At 43.3% G+C, this 23,553-nt stretch overlaps 1 protein-coding gene across 1 annotated transcript in view; it reads left to right on the top strand.

The window, feature by feature from the left end:
- The window catches only part of RFK (riboflavin kinase), a 65,803-nt gene that overhangs the window by 26,422 nt on the left and 15,828 nt on the right, over window positions 1-23,553 (top strand). The window lies entirely within an intron of this gene.

Genomic DNA, 23,553 nt, shown 5'->3' on the forward strand with positions numbered 1-23,553 from the left:
ATATTTTTATTTGAGAGTTAGATAGATACACACACACACACACACACACACACACACACGGTGGGGGGGGCAATGGGATGAAGGGAGGGAAGAGAGAGAGATTCCATCTGCAGGTTTACTTCACAAATGCCTACAACGGCATGGACTGGGCCAGGCCAAAGCTGGGAGCTGGGAGCTCAATCATGCTCTTCCATGTGGGTGGCAGGAACCCAACTACTTGGGCCAAGACTGCTTCCTCCCAGAGTGTGTGTTAGCACGGAGCTGGAGTCGGGCCACAGCCCGGGTAATCCAGCGTGAGAGGTAGGCATCTTAATGGCCTTTCCCATCCCTCTTTATAAGCTTGCTGATTCCTCCTCATTTCCGAAACCACTTAACACAGTGGAGCTACAAGACCCAGGCCTTGGAGCTCTTCCTTTTTCTCTCTCCAGGCTGTCCTTGTGACCCCATCCAGCCTCACGTGGTTAAACACAGCCAGGCTGTGAGCCTTGACAACTCCCTCACTTCCATGTCCAGTCTGGACCTGTCCTCTCAGTTCCAGACTCCTGTCTCCAGCTGCTTGGTTGAAATCTCCACTTGGAGGTTGAATCAGCATCCCAAAACAAACATGTCTAGCACTCAGCCCCTAATCTCCCTCGCTGTTTCCACTCTTCACAACCCTGTCCGTGCATGTGCTCAGGCCAAACCCTTTAGGAGTCATCCCTGTCTTGTCTGTGTCTCACACAGTGCACACTCATCAACACGCGTTTTGGCTCTACTCCTCCAAAGTCTACACAGACTGCTCCACGCTGCCATTGTCTGTCCCCTGCAGGTTCCTGCTGCTTCTTCTGGCCCTGTAGAGCCTGTTGTCTACACAGCACCAACAGTGATCATCTAGACATGGGTCAGAACTCATCAGCCCACAGCTGGCTTCCCCTCGGGGCAAATGCTGAGTTTCACAGTGGTCTCCACAGCCTCTCCATCCTTAACTCCTCGCCTCCTCTCCCCATCACCCGAAGGCCTCCAGTGGTTTCCTTAATTCTCATCTCTGGCACCTGTTGGGATGAATGGTCATGAAATCAGTCTCTTGAGTGATAGCTCTCAAGTAACAAAAGGAGTGCAGTAGTCTTCAGCTCCCTCCCGAAGTGAGAAGTGTGAACCTGACTGTAGCAGTGTTCAGAGGGAACAACTGAATCACTGGGTCAGCAATGCCAGTGTTATGACTTCTCTCTGAGACACAGGAGCAAGTGGTATATACCTGCCTGGGAGCCAGGTTCAGTTCACTGTGGTTCTATTACCATTTAAACACCTTCTGAAATTTGAGATACTGAAAATCTATACTGAGGCATTTAAACTTTTCAATAAGTTCATCATAAATGGAATTACCATTGTAACTTATATGTGAATGCAAGATTATAATAAAACTGCTGCTATATGAAGAAAAAAAACAGAAAGAGAATAAAACCAAAAGCATATTATTCTTAAATATTTAAATAAATATTTTTAAAAATCACAATGACTTATGCAGGGTTCTCAGATATAAAACTATCTCAGAACTTAATACATCAGGCCAGCACTGCGGCTCAGCAGGTTAAAGCCCTGGCCTGAAGCACCAGCATCCTTATGGGCACCGGTTCTAGTCCCAGCTGCTCCTCTCCAGATCCAGCTCTCTGCTATGGCCTGGGAAAGCAGTAGAAGATGGTCCAAGTCCTTGGGCTCCTACACCCACGTGGGAGAGCCGGAAGAAGCTCCTGGCTCCTGGCTTCGGATCGGCACAGCTCCGGCTGTTGTGGCCATCTGGGGAGTGAACCAGCGGGTGGAAGACCCCCACCCCAACTCTGTCTTTCAAATAATAAAATAAATCTTTGAAAAAAATATGTGACAGGGAAAGCATTTAGCCTAATGGTTAAAAAAATCACCTGGGATCCTGCATTCCACACTGGAGTGCTTGGGTTCTAATCCAGACTCCACTAACATGTACCCTGGCAGGCAGCAAGTGATGGCTCAGGTACTTGGGTCCATGCCACCCATGTGAGAGATCCGGATCTGGTTCCTGTCTCCTGGCTTCAGCCTGGCTCAATTCAGCTGTTGTTGATATTTGGGCACTGAACCAGCATGTGAGCTCACTTGCTCTTGCTTGCTCTCTCTCTCTCTTGCTCCTCTTCAAATAAATAAATAAATATTTTAAAACTTAGTACATGACAATGCATTCAAACTACCTGCATTACTCAGTAAGAATCTCCAAACTTGTTTTGGTCCTCTGAAAACTCAAATAATAACAATACTGCATTTACCACTTCAGAGCTCTCAATGGGAACAGCGACTGGTAGAAGGTGACACCTAGGCCTTGTCCCCAGTTTAACAGTTCATCTGAGGCTTTCCTTCCATGAGTCACCTTTCCTGTTTGTGTCTTCTTACATTTCCCACCTGTGAAACAGTATGATAGAAATACAACTCATTTAGTTATGTGACGAAGTCTGAGTAAAACTGTTATAATATCTTATCACCTGGTGTGATTTTGTGCACCGTCTAGTCTAGGGGTTCTCAAACTTACTGCACATTGGAACTTCCAAAGGAACATGAAATAAAATCCTGATGCCCAGGTTCTATACCAGGGATTCTGGTTTAACTGGAGTGGAGTGTGGCCTAGGTACATGCCTTTTTAGAAGCTCCCAGATGATTCTAATGTGCAACAACATCTGAGACCAGGGAATGCCTCTTCCAAGTAGCTTTATTATTTTTAAAAATTTTTTAAAAAGATTTATTTATTTATTTGAAAGTCAGAGTTACATAGAGAGGCAGAGAGAGAGAGGTCTTCCATCCACTGGTTCACTCCCCAAATGACCGCAATGGCCAGAGCTGTGCCAATCCGAAGCCAGGAGCCAGGAGCCTCTTCCGGGTCTCCCATGTGGGTGCAGGGGCCCAAGGACTTGGGCCATCTTCCACTGCTTTCTCAAGCCATAGCAGAGAGCTGGATCGGACGTGGAGCAGCCTGTACTAGAACCAGCACCCATATGGGATGCCGGCACTGCAGGCGGCCGCTGTGCAACAGCGCAGGCCCCCCAAGTAGGTTTAAACAAGCCACCTCCCCAACCCAGCCCTCAGGTAAACCTTCTATGGGCAGCCTTTGTTCTCCCCTTTGGCTTTGTTCCTAAGAGGCTGAAGTGTTAGGTTTAAGACCCAACCACACCAAGGGCGACTAGTCCAATGGGAACCCCAATTAGGGACTGCAGAATCTCATCAGAGCAGGTTGGAAATGTGATACCACTGTAACCTGGGTACCTGCCTCACCAAGGTAAATCCGGGAAATGTAAACTGATGTCACTCTCATTCAGCTCAGCTTTGGTGGGGCCTGGAAACTGGGGCATCTTTTGTTTTCAATGCAAACAAAGTCTTCAGCCTCAATATAATTCCTTCAATTTCCCTGAAAATTGTATTAACAGATAGGTGGGGTAAAGACTTTTGAAAGTGATGTGGGGATTGAATTGAACTGCTTTTAGAGGAAAGGTCGGGGGTGGTGTTATGGTATATCTGGTAAAGCTGCCGCCTGCAATGCTGGCTCCTCCATTTCCAGTCCAGGTCCCTGCTAATGGCCTGGGAAAGCAGCAGAAGATGGCCCAACTGCTTGAGTCCCTGCACCCACATGGGAGACCGGATGAAGCTCCTGGCCCCTAGATTCAGCCTGGCTGAGGCTTGGCTGTTGTGGCCATTTGGGGAATGAGCCAGCAGATGGAAGATCTTCTTTCTGTCTTTCCCTCCCTCTGTGTAACTCTGCCTTTCAAATAAATAAATATTTTTTTTTAAATTTTTAAAAACAAGGTCAGAGGAAAGTGTGGAGACAGGAGCAGGACCGAAGAGGCCAAGCCAGGCAGAGAGATGTGGAAGACGAAGGGGAGCTTCAAAAAGTTTGTGAAAAATGGAATTAGAAACCAAGTGTGGGGTGGGGGTTTGACAGCTAAGATGCCACTTGGGACACCCATCTCTCATCTCAGATACCTGCATTCAAGCCCCTGCTGTTCCACTTCAGATCCAGCTCCCAGCTTATGTGCGCCTTGGGAGGCAGCGGGGGACGCCTTAAGTAGCTGGGTCCCTGCCACTCATGTGGGAGGCTCTGTGTTTGTGACTCCTGGCTTTGGTATGGCCCAGCCCTGAGTGTTGAGGGCATTTGGGGGGTGAACCAGCATGTTAGAGATCTCTCTCTCTCTCTCTCTGCCTTTCAAAATAAAACAATTAAATAAGTAAATAACAATTTTGAAAAAAAAAGTTTATTTTGATTTAAAAATATCAGGAACCCTTGCATAGTTTTTGTAATACAAATTTTTCATAAAGTTTTTGAAGATTCCTCTTATGAACAAATTTCAAAAAAATTTTTCCCCAAATAAACATCCTTAAACTGGATTTATGAACTTTTCAAAGTACCCTCCATTTTCAAAGGTGGTTTGGTTTTGTTTTGTTTTAACAGGCGATCATGGTACCATGCTATACAACCTCTGTCTTCTAAAATCTTGAGTAAATTTTATATTCGTCACTAATGCATTAATTCTAGTGAAGGATAGTATTGATTTTATAGGATTCAAAGAAGAGGCGAGAACAAGTGAGAGCATGAGTCTCTGTCTAAGAAAGGGGCACACAGCTTTTACAAAGAGGTTTGCTCCCATCTCCACTTATAGACAAGGGGCAGTCAACCACAAGCAGTGGTTACGATGCTGGTGGGGACGCCTACAGTTCTCACTGGAGTGCCTAGGTTCTAGTCCCAACTCCATCTCTAATTCTAGGTTCCTGCTAATGCACACCCTAGGAGGCAGCAGATCATGGCTCAAGTACCTGTGTCCTGACATCCATTAGAGAGACCCAGATTGAGTTTCCAGCCTCCTGGCTTTGGCCTTGCCCAGTCCCAGCCATTGCAGACATCTGGGGAGTGAACCAGCAAAGGGAAGATCTTTGTGTGCCTTTCGAGTAAAATAAAAATAAATAAATATGTCATTCAAAAATGACAATGCACACAAATATTGAAAGACTGTTTGCCTGAAGGAATACCAGATATTAACCTGCTCAGGAGCTCACTTGTCTCAGTTCTGCATTGGGCAGAAAAACAACAGGAGAGGGAAATCACAGAGCTCCCAGAAGGCTGACAACATCAGTTCTCATACTCTGGCATGCGCCGGAGTCTCAGTGGGTGAAAGCATGAGTTTCTGACCCTACCCTGGAGTTTCTGATTTAGTAGGTGCGGCTTGTTTCTAACCAGCTCCTATGCAATGCTGATGCTGCTGACGCAACCCGTTTGGGCCCACCCCTTGAGAACCTCTGGTTCACTGTGCTCTCATAGAAATTTTCCAGCCTGTGTTCATCACAATCTGTTCTTTGAAGCAGTAACAGGTCTTATGAGGAAAGAAAAGAGCATATGGTCAAATGAGCTTGGGAAATACTGGATTAAAAGAAATTAGAAGATTCTTTCAAGAAATCAAAATAGCTTATGATCTACACACTTAGCTTTCTGTCTACATTTACCTGACTTTCCTGTTCCAGGAAATTCTTACCCAAAAAGATGAGATGACAGATGATGTTATTACTTGTTCCAGGAACTGCCTCAAAATCCATTAGTCCAAACACTAGACTACTCCATTTACTCTCATGAAAGTAACTATCACTTTCCTAAAAGAATAGATTGCATAAAAAATCAATTAATCCTCAAGACTTGACTGAAACCTTGTTCTTGCTGTGTCTACCTACTCTGAACTATTAGGTCACAGCCCTGCCCAGTCCTCATAAAGCTCTGTTATAAAGTCACCTTGGGCTAGATCCCCCAAATCTCATCAACACCCTGCCTTTGCTCCCTCTCTTATGATAATGATCTCCCTTTCCTTGACAACCACTGTCTAAGCCTGAAATTCTCCACAGGTGACCCTGGGGCATTTGGAGGGAGTCAGAAGTCTACAACAATTGGTCTTGATCTTCTGTACTAGTTTAGAGTGCTCCTCTTAATCCCCGTCTTCCTCACAGCCTAGCACAGTGCCTGGAAAAAGGAGACATCCAATAAATATTGCTGGAGTAAACGAAGGAACTTTTCAGTCTTTAAGATGGTGTTGTGCACTGTAACTTTGAAAGCCGGGAAAAGGGCCGGCGCCATGGCTCAATAGGCTAATCCTCTGCCTTGCGGCGCCAGCACCCCGGGTTCTAGTCCCGGTCGGGGCACTGGATTCTGTCCCGGTTGCCCCTCTTCCAGGTCAGCTCTCTGCTATGGCCCCAGAGTGCAGTGGAGGATGGCCCAAGTGCTCGGGCCCTGCACCCCATGGGAGACCAGGAGAAGCCCCTGGCTCCTGGCTTCGGATCAGCGCAATGCGCCGGCCGCAGCGCGCTGGCCACGGCGGCCATTGAAGGGTGAACCAATGGCAAAACAAAAGGAAGACCTTTCTCTCTGTCTCTCTCTCTCACTGTCCACTCTGCCTGTCCAAAAAAAAAAAAAAAAAAAAAAAAAAAAGAAAGCAGGGAAAAGGGACTAGTGTTGGGTTGCAGCAGGCTAAGTCACTGCCTGTGATGCCAGCATCCCACATCACAGTGCTGGTTTGAGTCCCTGCTGCTGAGCTTCCAATCTGCCTTCCTGCGTATGCACTGGGAAGGGGCTTCTGCCATCCATGTGGGAGATCCAGATGGAGTTCCTGGCTCTTGGTCTCAGTCTGTGCAGACCTGGCTGTTGCAAGATCCCTCTGTCTCTCTCCCCACTCCCCCACTCACATCTTTCCGCCTTTCAAATAAGTAAATAAATACACAAATAAATAAATAAAGTCATGGAAAGGGTGTGACTGAACCAGACTGTTCATTACCTATGAAAGGAGTATTCCTCAGAACATCCTCTGCAGAACTCTATCCTGATTTGTTTCAAGACATCCTTTTTCAAAGCTCCAGGAACTCCAGGGGCTGGCGCTGTGGCATAGCAGGCAAAGCTGCCTGTGACACTTGTATCCCCTATGGGCATCTGTTCAAGTCCTGGCTGTTCCGTTTCCAATCTAGCTCCCTGCTGATAGCCTGGGAAAAGCAGCAAAAGTATTTGGGCCCCATTACCCATGTGGGAGACCTGAATGAAGCTCCTGGCTCAGGCCTGGCTCAGGCCTGGTCATTGTGGCCATCTGGAGAGTGAACCAGTGGATGGACGATTCTCTCTCTCTCTCTCTCCCCCACCCCCTTTCTTTTTCTCTATCCCTCTCTATATATAACTCTGGCTTTCAAATAACTAAGTAAATTTTTTTAAAAAGATACAGGAACTCCTGATCAGTACTCTGTTATTTGCCTTCCTAGGGGCAGTAGACATTGAGTTTACCAATAAATTTAAGCTTTCTTTTGTGAAAACCGTGACCCGAGAAGTGTGGGGAGCAACTCGGACTAGACTAAGTTACTGGAATTAAGACTTATTCTATGCATCTGCTCTCCCACAATATGGTGCTGGGAGAGGAGTAAAAACAACTTTTACACAGCTGCCTCCAGTTCAACCAGTAACCTGCAGGAGCTGATCCCGCTCCTGATTGGAGGAGAGCAGCATACTCGGCGTGTGGGTAGCCGAGTTGGGATTGGTGGAAGAGGACTATAAAGGAGGAGAGAGACAACATGCACGGGGAACATCTATCTGAAGGAACACCTGAGCAGCCCCCGAGAGAGCCGGCCGGCGGTGTGCCGCTCCCCCGCGGAAGTGGGGAAAAGTGGCAGGGGGCACCGCCCTTCCACGGAGGTGGAAGGGACGGCAGCCAACCCGGGAAGAACCAGCAGCAAACCCGGGAAGGGCCGAGCAGACGAAAGAACAGCGCAGGGTCCTGTGTCGTTCCTCCACGAAGAGGGGGAGCGACATAATGGTGCCGTGACTCGGATAGGAAGCCTAGGAGGGATAATGGTGCCGTGATTCGGATATGAAGCCTAGGCAGGGTTTAGTGTTGTTCCTCCATGAAGAGGGGGAGCGACAGAGAAGCTGACCAATAAAGTGTTTGTTATGTGCTTCATCTGTTGAAGTCCTAGTTCCACATGCAGCTGAATTTGGAGATGGAGACTTTAAGAAGGTAATGAAGATTAAAAGAGGCCATGATGCTTGGGAGGACTGATGTCTGTATAAGAAGAGGAAGAGATAACAGAACATGATCTCTCCCCCTCTCTTCCTTCCCTCTGTGGGTGCACACAGGAAAGATTAGGTGAAGACACAGTGAGACAGTGGCCATTAGCAAGCCAAAAGGAGAAGCCCCCGCAGAAGCCAACCCCACTGGCACCTTGACCTTGGATTTTGAGCCTCTAGAACTCAGGAAATGCATCTACACCGTTGAAGCCACCCGTCTGTGGTATCTTATGTGGCTGCCAAGCTGACCGATTCAGTCTTCCTAGAACTGAACTGGAAACCAATGAGTCATGAATGTGAACCCCCCACTATGGCTTAGGCAGCTCCCTCTAGTGTATCCCTGGCAACAGCTATCATTGATAATCATGTTTTCTAAAAATATTTATTTGTATATTTGAAAGTCAGAGCAACACAGAGACACAGAGAGATCTTCCATCTGCTGGTTCATTCCCCAAATGGCCATAACAGCCAGGCTGGGCTAAAACAAAACCAAGAACCAGAAATTCCATCCTGGTCTCCCACATGGGTGGCAGATGCCCAAGCACTTGTGGCATCATTCTCTGCTTTCCCAGGCACATTGGCAGGAATGCTGGATATGAAGTGGAGCAATTGGGACTCCAACCAGCACTCTGACATGGGATGTCAGTGTCCAAGCAGTGGCTCAACTCAGCCGTGTCACAACACCACCCTAAAGTTCCCTCACTTTTTAAAAATATATATATTTTATTTATTTATTTGAGAGGTAGAGTCACAGACAGAGAGAAGGAAAGAGAGAAAAAGGCCTTCCATCCACTGGTTCACTCCCAAATGGCCTCAACAGCTGAGCCATTCCAAAGCCAGGAGCCGGGAGCTTCTGAGTTCCTACACGGGTGCAGGGGCAGAAGCACTTGGACCATCCTCCACTGCTTTCCCAGGCCATAAACAGAGAGATGGATTGGAAGAGGAGCAGCGGGACACGAACCAGTGCCCACGGGGATACCAGTGCCACAGGTAGAGGCTTAACCTACTATGCCACAGCACTGGCCAGGTGCATTCACTTTTTAAGACTACTAATAATTATTTTCATTTAAAAATATTTATTTATTTGAAACACAGAGTTAAAAAGAGAGAGACTGAGAAAGAGAGAAAGAGATCTTCCAGCTGCTGGTTTACTCCTCAAAAGGCTGCATCGGCTGGGCCAGGCCAAAGCTAGGAGCATGGAACTCCATCTGGACAAAAGGGGCCCAAGAACTTGGGTTATCTTTGGCTGTTTTTCCAGACATTTACAGTGAAGCAGTGGGACTCAAACCAGTGCTCATATGGGATGCTGGTGTCGTAGGCAGTGGCTTAATCTTCTGTGCTACTTATTTTCAAACTATTCCTGACAGGGTAGTTCCAATTTATACTGCCAGCAGCTTGTGACCCCTATACCAACTCTGAAAACCAGTTGTTTATTTTCTGTTTGCCAATTTGAGAGTTGCAACTGCTGTTTTAATTTTTTCTTGAGATTATGGTGATGGTGTTTTGGTTTGTTAGGGCTGTCATAAGAAAACACTGCAGATTGAGTGGATCCAAAAACAGAAATTCATTTGCTCACGGTTTGGGGGGCTGGAAGTGTGAATCCAGGTGGGGTCTCCTGGAACCTCTCTCCTTGGCTTGTAGATGGCAGCCTTCTCCCTGTGTCTCCACAAGGCCCACCTGGTCAACGTGAGTATCCAAATCTCTTCATCATTTAAGGATGTCAATCATATTGGGTTACAGCCCACCTGAATGGTCTTGTTTTAACTTAATTCCTTCTTTCCAAGATCCTATACAGTCATATCTGGATAAGCTGGAGGGTAGGATATCAACACGTGAGTTTGGGAATGATACAGTTCAGCCCATACCAAAACAAACAGTGAATATTTATTCATACATTTCTTATCCAGTTGAATTTTTCTTTCTTTTAAAATATTTATTTATTTATTTTCATCTTATTTAAAAAATCAGAAACACAGAGAAAGAGAGAAAGAGAAATTAATATTCAGTCTGCTGGTACACTCCCTACATGGCAGTGGCTAGAGCCAGGCTGAATCTAGGAATCTGGAAGTCAGTTTGGGTCTCTCAGTGGGTGGCAGGGACCCAGGTACTTGAGCCATCATCTGCTGCCTCCCAGGGCTTACATTAGCAGGAAGCTGCAATTGGAACTGGAGCCAGGACTTGAACATAGGCTTCTGATATGGGGGGAAGTCATTCCGTGTGGCATCTCGACTGCTGCTCCAAGTGTCTGCCTGCCAATTAAATGCTTTGAAAGCAAGTTTTCATATTTGTATTCTTTATTCTTTTAATGGGACTTGTGCTTCATGATTTATGAGAATTTATTATATATTAGATTATTTGTCATAAAAGTTGCATGTATGAATATTTTTTCCAGTTTGTCATTTATTACTTAATTTACACTTGATAAAGTATAGGGTTTTGTTTCTATGCAGCAGTTATATATAATCAAAGGAAATAATATTTTCCTTTATAATTTTTGACATTTAGCTATGCCAAAACTTTCACAACTACCTGTATATCTGGTACACATTAAGAAACTTACTTGTCGTGGCTGGCACTGTGGTGCAGCAGGTTAACGCCCTGGCCTGAAGTGCCGGCATCCCATATGGGCACCGGTTCGAGACCCGGCTGCTCTACTTCCTGTCCAGCTCTCTGCTGTGGCCTGGGAAAGCAGTAGAAGATGGCCCAAGTCCTTGGGCCCCTGCACCTGTGTGGGAGACCCGGAAGAAGCTCCTGGCTCCTGGCTTTGGATCGGCACAGCTCCAACCGTTGTGTCCAATTGGGGAGTGAACCATTGAATGGAAGACCTCTCTCTCTCTCTCTCTCTCTCTCTCTCTGCCTCTCCTCTCTCTGTGTAACTCTGACTTTCAAGTAAAATAAATAAATCTGGAAAAAAGACCTACAGTTAAAAAAAAAAAGAAACTTACTTGTCACATAAATTTTACGTATAACTTATAATTCTCTTACAGCTTGTTTTTATATGTAAATATTTAACATCTTTGCATATTTAAATGTTATGGAATTCATAAAGGGATATATTATGAAATATGATACTAACTTTATTTTTTCAGAAATACTTACCCAGTTGCCTAATCTTGGTGATTCATATTGTAAGTAAATTACAAGTAGTTTAAAAACCAAAACAAGTACTATCCTTTTTAGCCTTTTGATCATGTTTTGTATATGAATGTCTGTGGTGGTTCAATGTTCTGTTTTATTGAAAGTTCTGAAAAATGTACATTTCATTGTTGATTTTAGTTATGGGCTGGCTGATTTCATTTTTACTGTTTTCTGGGGTGGGATAAATGAATCACCTTTGTGTGAGCATCAGTATGCAGCTTTTGACCTTTTCCTTTAGAACGAGGTACAGAAAGAAATTTAGCTATCATCTAGTGTCGTCACTCAGAGTGCTCTGTATAAAAATCAGCTTTATTTTATAAGTTCCATCAAGCTTGTTTATCTTTGAAGTTGAAAGAGATCTTGTTTTTTATACTTCTTGGACTTCCCCAACACCCTGGCTTTCCTGAAGACCACCAGTCCCCGTTAGCGTCTATTCCAGTTTTCCATTTATTGTTTCCCACGTTCCAAATTCACTCCATATCCACTTTGCAGAAGGAACCTGGATCCTTCTTGTTTCTCCTTTGCCTGTTTATGTAATACCAAGCTTTGCCCATAAGGGGCGCTGGAGAGACACTACAGGAGGAAGACACTTTGCTTTTTCCTGTACCAGGTTTTCTTTAGCTTTTGAAGAAAGCAAGGACTTTTTAAGTATAGAAGTATTGAATATGTTTCATAAAATTAAACAAGATAATATACTCATGGCCGTTAAGGTGCAGCGAGTTAAGCCACGGCGGGGGACATCTGCCTCCCATATAGGAATTCTAGTTCCCATCCCAGTTAGTCAGCTTCCACTAAGTTTCCTGTTAATGCACCTGGGAAGGCAACAGATGATGGCCTAAGTCCTTGGGTTCCTGCCACCCACTTGGCAGACCCAGATGGAGGTCCAGTTCTTGGCTCCTGACTTGCACCAGGTCCAGCACTGGCTGTTTCAGGCATTTGGGGAGTGAACCAACAGGTGGGAGATTCTCTCTCTCTCTTTTTCTCTCTCTGCCACTCTGATTTTCAAATAAACAATTAAAAAAAAAGATATTATGATCTGATTTTTGTCATTTGTCTTCAATGAAGACAAGTATTTGTTTCATTGGTAAGGAAAAGTAAAATCTTCAGTTCCTCCTCTACCCCCGGTTGCCTTTTGAGGGAAAAAAAAAAAAAAAAAAAACTCAGAAAACCTTGTCATAGTCAACTGCTTGGATTCAAATGCTATCCATTCTTCAAATCTGACATATTCTTCTGAATGAAAGGTAGAAAGTAAGCTGTCAGTAAATAGTTCTGATAATGATAAATTTCACTGTGAACCAAGTCTATCAGGTAGAAGGAAAAGCAGGCCTTTGACCTACTAACAGACTGTTTCAGATTCTATTAGAAACAACCAAAAAGTAGTCTCTTCATAAACTCATTGCCATTCCACTTTGGAAATTTTATGATGGCATCACATTGACTCACTTCTATGGAGTTCACTGAACTATGTCATAGTTATTTTTTTTAAGATTTATTTATTTATTTATTGAAAAGGCAGAGAAAGGGAGAGACAACAATAGAGATGTCTTCCACCCGCTGGTTCACTCCCTAAATGGCTACAATAGATAGGGCCAGGCCTAAGCCAGGAGCCTAGAACTCTATCTGGCTATCCCATGTGGAGGTGGCAGGGACCCAAGTATTTGGGCCATCTTCCTAAGCTTTCCCAGGTACAATAGCAGAGAGCTAGATTGGAAGCAGAGCATCAAGGACCCAAACCAGTACTCATATGGGATGCCAGTGTTGCAAGTGGTGGGTTAGCCTACTATGCCCCGGGAACATACCCTTTTTGCTGTATGTATTAAGTGATTATTTTATTCACCAAAGTCTTGCCAAAACTGGTAGCTATGATGACCTCTAAGGAGGAAAACATGGTGGTTACAAGCAAGGGTGGTGGTGGGTGTAGTAGGAACTTTTCATTCCATGCCATTTTGTACCTTTTAAATGTTCTCTATGCATGTATCATACATTCACAGTAATTCGATTTTAAATAGTTTGATGCGTTTCAATAGTAAACAAGTTTCTATAAGACAGCAATAACTACATGCACTTGCACATAGGACAACTCAGAAAAATATGGAGAGTGGATGAAATCTGCTGCGTGATAAAATTACTACAAATGCCACTCAGCTGTTCCCAATGACATTCATTCATTTTGAAAAATCTAGATGCTGGTATTTTTCGGAAAAAGCAGGTTTTTTTATAGTTGTCATAAAGTCGAATTGCTGAAACCTATTCACTGCACAACATTTTGGCTTGTCTCAGTGTTTTATATCCCCATATTTATATCAACAATCCACACACAAGTGAAAATGGAAAAATTGCCAATATCTGATTTGTCCCCTAGCTTTTCCCACTTGTCAACATACCCTGAAATGTCTTTTGACTCCTTGGGAGAAAAAAAATTAAACATTCAGGATGACCAGTAACAGGGAGGCTTTTTTGTTTTAAATAGTGAAATATTTCCCACCACCGTGACTTATTTTGCAGATTTTTTCCCTTTCTTTTTTGGAACCTTTGTTTCTTTTCAGAGTGGATTCCTAGGAATGCCGTCCAGCATGCTAGCTGGGTGTCTTTTGGCATCACGGTGACGCATTTGGCATGCACAGCGCACAGACTGGTCTCTTCAAAAACGGACAGCCAGAGAAACCTCGCTTACTTCCTGCAGTCAGCTTGCCCTTGCATCCAACAGCTGAGCTCTGGACCTGTGGATTTGCTTTGAAGTCCTGAGCTATGTCTCAAAGCAGGTGCTACAAGGGAAGTTTGTGAATCAGAAGTCTGGTGGACTTTCGCTAACATCCATCAGATTTTTTGGAGCATGGTAGTATCAGGCCCGTAGTGCTGGGTTTTTTTCCCCCTTCCAGTAGAGATCTTACACTTTTATTTAAAAAAAAAGTTTGATTTATTTTCATTTTATTTCAAAAGGCAGAAGAAGAGAGAGAGAGAGAGAGAAAGTTTTCCACTTGCTTGTTTACTCCCGAAATGTCTGTAACAAACAGAAGTGGGCCAAACCGAAGCCAGGAAGCTGGAACTCACTCCAGGTCTCCCCGTGGGAGGCAGAGACACTGAGTACTTGAGCCATTTTGTAAAACATTTTTATTTTACCACAATATCGGTTATTCAGCTGGTGATAACTTTTTAATGTAAGCCACCCTATATATACTTTTATTTTCTTCTTCAAGATATAGTTAGAGTGCATGCTGAAAACAACTCAGCAGATTAAAGAAATTTCCTGTGCAAATGTAGTATTTTATACATTGTACAGAAAAAGTGCTAGGCCCTAAAACTTCCTATCTTGTTAAAAAAGAGAAAGGAAATAACAGTCATTTTGAAGACAAGCAAATAATTAAATAATTAATTTCAGTAACATCTGTGTTTTTGCCATGGCTGGTTACATGGTAAGAGTATCATGAACTTGAGAGGATATAAGGTAAAGACCTTGGGGCTGGTGCTGTGACCCGATGGGTTAAGGCACTGTCTGCAAGGCTGGCATCCCATATGAGTGCCAGTTGGAGTCCCGGCTGTTCTGCTTCCTGTCCGGCTCCCTGCTAACGTGTTTAGGAAAAGCAGTGGGAAGATGCCACAAGTACTTGGGCCTCAGCCTCCTACTTAGGAGACATGGATTGAAGCTCCTAGCTCCTGGCTTCAGCCTGGCCCAGCCCATTTTGGAGGTGAATCAGTAGATGGAAGATCTCTCTCTGCCTCTCTGTATTCTGCCTTTCAAATAAATAAATAAATCTTTTTTTTTTAAAGCAAGATAATAGAAGAGAAAGCATGGCTACTTGCACCAGTAGTAAATCTCCCTGAAAAGGGGAAGTTTCTGAATAGAGGTGTAAGCTCACTTCTGGAATTTGAGAAGTATTTATTTACTCCTTATTGTGAAAAGATTCCAGTGCCCTAGGAAAACCTTCTTTTCTCTCTTCCCAGAAATTTTTAGCAGGTCTTTTTTTCCCCATAACATCATTGCATCAAATATAGGAGTTACAATTAGAAACAATTTTTTTTCCTAAATAGGAAAGAGTCTGAATTTGTCTGCTGTATAATTCTAGATTCTTCCTTTTCTCCTTCCTCTCCTCCTGTATTACTCTTCTTTAGTCAAACATATTCACAGGAAGAATCAAAAGGCTTTAACTTTCCAAATGAGAACAGTCCATTTAGCAAATATTTTTGAAATTCAACAAAGGAGGAATGGGATGAACATCTGTAATGCAAAAATCTGCAATCTGAAATGATCCAAAATCCAAAAATTTTTATACACAAGCATGATGCCACAGGTGGAAAATTCCACACCTTATCTCATAAGACAGGTCACAGTCAAAATGCAGGTGCACTAAAAACATTGTGTCACATTCAGGCCATGTGTTGAGGTGTATATGACACATAAATGTATTTTGTATTTAGACCTAAGTCCCTTCCCCACGTTTTCTGATTACTTAAATGTACATATGCCAAAATCCTGAAAACTCTGAAATACCTCTGGTTTCAAGTGTTTCAGATTTGGAGAATATACAACCCATCAACTGCAATGGCTATGCCTCACTGAAGACCCAAACCCAAGCACACGAATAGTGAGCAAGTTACACATTTCTGAGTACAGATCCTTCCCATGCCTAGCTCAGTGCCTGGCAAAGGCATCCTAATTCCCTAACTTTGATTTGACTTTGCATTTCTTATCTCAAATGGCAGTGAACTGAAAAAATAAAAGAAAGAAAGAAAGAAAAAAAAAGTGGTAACTTGCCACCTTGTGGATAAATGAAGAATGGCATTTTTGTTGTCTTTTTTTCAGTCATGAAAATTAACAATGAATTTCTGTATTTTGTTCCCTTACTATACAAACAAACAAACAAAAGAAAACAATCCAGGAAAAACACAAAGAATAGTGAGTGCTCAAAAATCTGTGGAGTATAGATAACGACAGTTATCATAACATGATTTGGAGTGTACTCTACAGAGACACAAATAGAAATGAATGAGTGAATTAATTTTTCTTTAAAAAAATTCTTGATTTTTTTTTTCATATCATCTGTTGGCACCCAGGCCTGACCCGATGTTAGTATAGGAGTATATTATCCTCCATAAAGATTATTAACGTTTCATGTGGGTGGAAGGTGATAAAATTTGGTTTGCATTTCATACAGGCATAAAAATTATTTATTGGTACTGTTGACAACCTTCTATTTCCACATGTGAAGCTATTTATTGAACAACCAGATAAACAAACATTTCATTCTGGGCCATTGTGAGTAGCTGGGTATAGGAGAGCTGGAGATCAATTCTCTCTCCCAGACAGGGAGGTTCCAGGCCACACTACTGATGGCTCCTCAGCATTCTATAGATTTTGCCACATTCCTTTCCATTTAGCAAGTCCCAGGCTCTGTCTTTTGCAAAATAATAACATGAGACCAGATTAGTAATTCTCAACCTGTATGTTTCAAACTTTTCAAAAGTACCTGATCCAAATTTCACTTACAGTATATTTTACCAGTTTAGCTTTGACAGTGTTATTTAGAAATATATGTTTGATGAATTTAATGTGTTAAAACAGTACCTACAATATCTGAACCAAATTTAGATGGAGTAGAGACTGTTAAGGAAACCAGAATATGTCACCCCCAAATATCTTTGGTATTAAAAAATTGTTTGACCTAAGGGCAGATGGCAGGAAGCAGATACAGGAGTGCTCTCCGCCCTCCCTGTATTGGCCCAGAAACAGGACACAGATATGCAAAGACAAGTGTGCCCTCCTCTCCCTTGCAGCAAGAAGGACAAAGGTTAACCCATGAAGCCAACTTCAGCCTTTGCCTGCCTGGAAGCTTCCACATTAACAAGCTCCAGTAATGAGGCTTTTTTTTTTTTTTAACTTTTTTGGAAGAATTAGAAGATAAAGTTGAGAATATTCTTTTTTTTAAAGATTTATTTATTTGAAAGTCAGAGTTACATGGAGAGTGGAGAGGCAGAGAGAGGGAGAAGTCTTCCATCCGCTGGTTCACTCCCCACTTGGTCGCAACGGATGGAGCTGCGCTGACCCGGAGTCAGGAGCTTCCTGGCTTCCTCCGGGTCTCCCATGTGGGTGCAGGGGCCCAAGGACTTGGGCCATCCTCTACTGCTTTCCCAGGCCACAATAGAGAGCTGGATCAGAAGTGGAGCAGCAGGGACCAGAACCGGTGTCCATATGGGATGCTGGCACTGCAGGCAGCGGCTTTACCTGCTACCCCACAGCGCCAGCCCCAATGAGGCTTTTCTGTCATTTATTTTGCCTTCCCACCGTTTGCCACCCCTAGAGCCTCAAGTCCTTTTCCTTTGTCTAAAAATATAACTTTTTTAATTGAAGATTTATATGAGCTGAAGGTCTAAGTCACCTCTTAGAGAATTCCTCATTCTCTGGATTTCTCCTAGGTCTACATGAAGTATGAATGCTTCTCTGTGTTCTTACCTTATTAATTTATTTTCTGTTATGGGGATCTGTTCCAATTAGGAACTCTTTAGGGTTGAAGGATAAATTTTTTTTTCCTTCCCTACATGGTCAACACACTTCGTGTGTTTTCAGTGAGTAAATCTGTACTATACAAAGGAAATTTTTGGTTTGAACTACAAGATACATTGTAGTAATACACTAAAACTTTAAAAATGGAGGATTCATGGTGGAATTATGAAGATCTTAACACCTCAGCCTGTCCATTGGTACACGTAGTCTGGTTACAATAATTCCCACAAGCCATTAACAGACAAACAATCAGAATCAGAACAGCAAGTACACAGGGCTTACTATACACAAAGTAGTGATTTGTTAGTTGCTTTATATGCACTGTCTTAAACCCTTCCAATGCCTTCTGGGGTGCCATTGCTATTACACCCAGCTCACAGACAAGTAGCTGGAGCACAAAGGCATTAATTCAAGTCCTGAAGACGTGGTAACTGCCAGGGTTCCCCTCCAAGGACTACCCAGCTTTGTAGTACTCAGCTCTATTTCCTCAGTAGACTAATTCCTGCCTTGGGAATGAGATTGGAGGAATTCTTCCCAGCTGGACACATCTTATCTCCCCCCTTCTGTTTAGCCGCTGAGCCTCATTCCCAAGCTCCCAATCCCCTTCTTTGGAAAGCTTCGTCTAATGTGCCCAACTCACAGGTCTCCTGTGGGGAGCAACTTGGACTAGACTGTTACTGGAATTAAGACTTATTCTATGCATCTGCTCTCCCACAATATGGCTGAGAAGGGAGAAACAGCTTCTACACAGCTGCCTCCAGTTCAACCAATAAACTGTAGGACCTGCTCCTGATTGGAGGAGAGCAGCGTACTCAGCGTGTGGGTAGCAGAGTTGGGATTGGTGGAAGAGGACTATAAAGGAGGAGAGAGACAACATGCACCAGGAACATCTATCTGAAGGAACACCTGTGCAGCCCCCGAGAGAGCCGGCCGGTGGTGTGCCGCTCCCCCGCGGAAGTGGGGAAAGTGGCAGGGGGCACCGCCCTTCCACGGAGGTGGAAGGGACGGTAGCCAACCCGGGAAGAACCAGCAGCAAACCCGGGGAGGGCCGAGCAGACAAAAGAACAGCGCAGGGTCCCGTGTCGTTCCTCCACGAAGAGGGGGAGCAACAGTCTCCCTTGCTGTCTGGCTCGTGGTAGCACACTATGGGACCTGTTTATACAAAGGCCCAGGGGTGCAGAGGAGCTGAAAGAATTCCCAGAGTTTCCTAGGCAGAGTATGGAGACTGCAGGGATGTGATAGGGAGGGAAGGCCTTTGAAACCCTGTTTAGATTGATTTTGGAATGATAGCAAGCTTGGAAGGACTTAGGAAAAGTGATGGGGTTTCACTGGGGTCAAGACCAAGACTGGGAGAATAGAAAGTGAGCTAGGAAAAGGATGGAGACTTGGATTCTGTTGGAACAGGGGAGAAAGATGGATTGGAAGAGATTTGGTGATTGTTAAACGGTGTGAACCTTGATGTCAAACTAAAGGTCAGAGTTTTTAGATTTGTTTTTTAACAATTGACTTTTTAAAAAAACCAGCAACTTTAGGTTGGCAACTGCTGTATAATTTCTATGCCATGTCTTCACCTATTCATCCGTCCACCTGTACCTCCGTGGAAATCATCAAACTTTTTACTGTCACCATAATTTTGCCTTTTCCAGGTCACATAATCGGACTCTTGCAGTAAGTAGCCTTTTTGGACTGACCTTTCTCACTTAATATGCATGTCTTTTTGTGGCCTGATAGCTTGTTTCTTTTTAGCATGGAATTACAGTACATTATATGGGTGTGCCACAGTTTTATATCTCCAGCTACTAAAGAACATGGTGGTTGCTTCCAAGCACTGGCCATTGTGAACAAAGTTCACAATGTGAACAAATCGTGAGTGTGAAGAGTTAAAATTGTATATGTGCGGGTGTAAAAAGTTAAGCTTAAGCTTACAGGTTTAAACCTTCCTGGTACAGCTGTAAAAATAAGACAGAGTGAAGTAGCACCTTGAAAGTAGGGACTCCATTTTGAAACACTTGAGACTCCATTCTGAGAAAGCACCCCCCCACCGTGAGACTCTGGTCTGAAACTATGATCTCAAATAGTCGGACAATAGCAGTGCACTACATCACCCTTGGCAATGCACAAAAACCCCCTAGCATGATTGCTCAAGCTTAAAAGTAAAAAGGTTGCACCTGGGTTACCTGGGCTAATAATAAAGATGTGATTTGTCTGTGTCTTACATTAATGTCAAGTCCTAATTGTAATATTGTAACTGGTATTGTCAAGATTATGATAAATATTAATTTCACTTAGGTTTTAGGTTATGTTGACCCCAGTAACCATATACTCTCTTTTGATTTTATGTACTCTCTTTTGATTTTAGCAACTGTGTATAGCAACCGTGCATAGCAACCATGTATTCCCCCCTTCCCGGTTTTGCGGTTTTTGCCTTTATAAACCCTAACCTTTGGTTATTTGGGGCTGCTCTGTTCATGTATGATCAGACAGTCCCAGCATGCTGGATAATCAATAAATCTTTAACCCTTTGCTGGTTGCATGAGAGAAAAGTCTCTTGGAGTCGTTCCTCGGGCGGTGGGCTTTTTCAGACTCTAACATGTGCAGGTTTCTGTGTGGATGTAACTTTTCAACTCAATTGAATAAATACCAAGGAGGACACAAAGTATATTTAAGTTTCATAAGAAATTTCCAAATTGTCTTCCAAAGTGACTGCCATTTTGCTTTCCCACCAGCAGTGAATGGGCGTGCCTGCTGCTGCACATCCTCACCATCATATTTAGTGTCAGTGTTTTGGATTCTATCCCTTCTAACAGGTGTGCAGAGAGATCCCATGGTTGTTGTAACTTGCATTTCCTTCATGGCAGATAATGTGAAGTATCTTCTCATACACACATTTGACATCTTAATATATTTGCTCATTTTTCAATGGATCCGTTGCCTGTTTTTCAGAGGACTTGTTTGTTTTCTTACTGTTGAGTTTTAAGAGTTCTTTAGGTTCATGTTTTCTTGTTTGTTTAGCATGCCCTCTTTTCCTTCACAAGCGCCCAGTCCTATCTCCTTTTCCTGTCTTCCATGTGATCGTTCTTCCTGCAGAGACAATTCAAACTAGAGAAGTGGACTCTCCTACAGACAGGCCCAGGGCAGGATGCTGCAAGTACAGTTTGGAGGGGAGAATGAAAAGCATATTTTGGAATCTTGTCTCAGTGAAAAGTGTATGCTTGGCAGACTGTCAACCCCAGATTCACATATGCAATGGTAACTGCAGATGCTGTGTAGCACATTTTTGGAGTCAAATGGATAAGAAAAAGAATCAGTCTGATAGCCTGCAGAATTATCACCTGAATTGTTTCAAGCACTCTTTGGTCTCTGAGGTGGTGTGGAGGAGTCTGATTTGACCAATAGGGAGAAAATACTTGTGCAAAGTTAGAGCTAGAACCCTTGGAGGGCAGTTTTATTCTTTAGTGGGAGGGGAGCCATTGCAGGCTATTCAGCAGCAGTAGAAAAAGACCAGAATTCTCCCTTCTGTAGTCTACGTGGATTACATGATAACTATGTATAGGAATTGACACTGGAGTCTTACTGCTCCATCTTAGACAATTTTCAAGTCTCTCTTTCCTTCTTTATAAGTTGAAGTTAAAGCTTTCCTTCAAAGCTTATGTGAGGATTAAATGAGATATTGTGGAAAGTACTTAACATTATCTTACTTGATTATTAAAACTGCCTCTGCTCATTTATCACCCATGACTCAGTTCATTGTATGTCTCATTTAATTCTCACACCCCCTAGGAACCTGGGGCTTGGTGGAGTAAGACCCAAGGATGACTTAGCTGACACTCATGTCTACGTGTTTCTTATTTGGTGTGTCACTCATAATGTAGATGTTAAAAATATACTACTTCTATTAATACTGACTTTTGAATTAAAAGCACTTGAAAACAGGGGCAAGAAAAATCATTCAGACTTCTTTATTTCCTAAAAACAAGAGATGAAACTCCATGCAAAAGAGTCTTTCCCCATAGAGAAAGCAAGTAATATTTTCATCAAGGACTACAGCAAGTTGAAACTGAGAGCTTCCTGGACAGACTTTGTTAAAATAACTCTTTTATCTTCTAAGCCTCCCAGATAATTCAGTTGCTTTTTCATAACTTGCTAGTCTTTATACATATACAGTTCAGTACTTAATTGCTCCTTTGAGTCTTCATTTGTTTACGAGGGCTCCTGTGCCATGTAAAACTTGTATTAAATTTACTTGTTTGTTTTTCTCCTATTGATCTATCTTATGCTGTCAGTTTAATTCTCAGACCCAGCTAGAAACAGGAAGAGGTAAAATTCTGCCACTCTAGCAAAAATAATGGCAATGAACTCAGCTTTCTCAGCCAGGCAATTTCAGAGATGCCATATATTATCTCACTTAATTCCCACAATGTTATTAATAGCCCCAGTTTATTGATTAGGGCATTGAGATTCAGACATGGTATTTTGCCTAAAGTTATTCAGCTAGGCTCTGAATTCAAACCCTGGCATATCTAACTCTAGTTTTATTTTATTTTGACAGGCAGAGCTAGACAGTGAGAAAGAGACAGAGTGAGTTATAGACAGTGAGAGAAACAGAGAAAAAGGTCTTCCTTCTGTCGGTTCACCCCCAAAATGGCCGCTATTGCTGGCGCACTGCGCCAATCTGAAGCCAGGAGCCAGGTGCTTCCTCCTGGTCTCCCATGTGGGTGCAGGGCCCAAGGACCCGGGCCATCCTCTACTGTCTTTCCCGGGCCACAGCAGAAAGCTGGACTGGAAGAGGAGCAATCAGCACGGAACCGGCACCCCAACCGGGACTAGAACCCTGGGTGCTGGCGCCACAGGCGGAGGATTAGCCTAGTGAGCCGCGGCACCAGCCTCCTAACTCTAGTTTTAACCACTAACTACACCATGCCTTTGCTGTGAAATCTACTTCCCCTAAAGTCTTCCAGGCAGTTGTGTAGGACTTTTACTGGGTGTTTATTTATAGGATAGCACTGTCATCAGGCTTACTCTTCTGTCTGTTCTATTGGTCTGAGCCTTTGAAATTAGACCTCATCTTAGTTCCTTTATTCCTCTGTCACCTTGCACTGTGCTTGTCATACACAGGACTTTCAAATTTGTTCATTCTGCAAATATTTATGGAGCATTCGCTATGGACCAGGTGCTATTACAGTGTTAGGGAAATAAAACAATTTTGCCAACCGAGTCCCCTTCCTATCAGTACAGAAAGAATGTAATTTTAACAGAGGGTAAGCACTATCAGAGTTATATAAATGGAAGATAGACAGTGACTGCAAAGTCTGCACAGGATTTCATGCAAGGTGCAAGCATTTGGCACAGTGTTAAGTCACAGCTTGGAACTCCCATATCCCATATCGGAGTCCCTGGGTTCCAGTTCAGTCAGATCCAGCTTCCTGCTTATGAGCCTCTGGGAAGCAGCAGGTGATGGCCCAAGTATTTGGGATTTGGGTCCTGGCCATCTATTTTTTTTAGAGACCCAAATACAGATCCAGGCTCCTGTTTTGGGCCTGGACCACAGCAACTGTTATGGGCATTTGGGGGCATCAACCAGTGGATGGAAGATCTCTGTTTGCCTATTTATCTCTTTGCCTCTCAAATAAAATAAATTTAAAAAAATTTTTAATTTCACACAAACTTATAGAGAAAATGATCATTTGTGAGAGGTAAGAAGCATGCACTTTGTTATATCCTTGTACAATGTATAATGATCACCTTGTGACTTATCTTTTTAAGGTTTTTTAAAAAGTTTATTTAAAAGCCAATGTGATGGAAACGCAGAAGAGAAAGAGCTCTTCCAACCGTTGGTTCCCTCTCCAAA

The sequence above is a fragment of the Oryctolagus cuniculus genome, chromosome 1 (genome assembly GCF_051225735.1).
Source record: "Oryctolagus cuniculus isolate XC-2025 breed Fujian yellow rabbit chromosome 1, ASM5122573v1, whole genome shotgun sequence".
NCBI lineage: Eukaryota > Metazoa > Chordata > Mammalia > Lagomorpha > Leporidae > Oryctolagus > Oryctolagus cuniculus.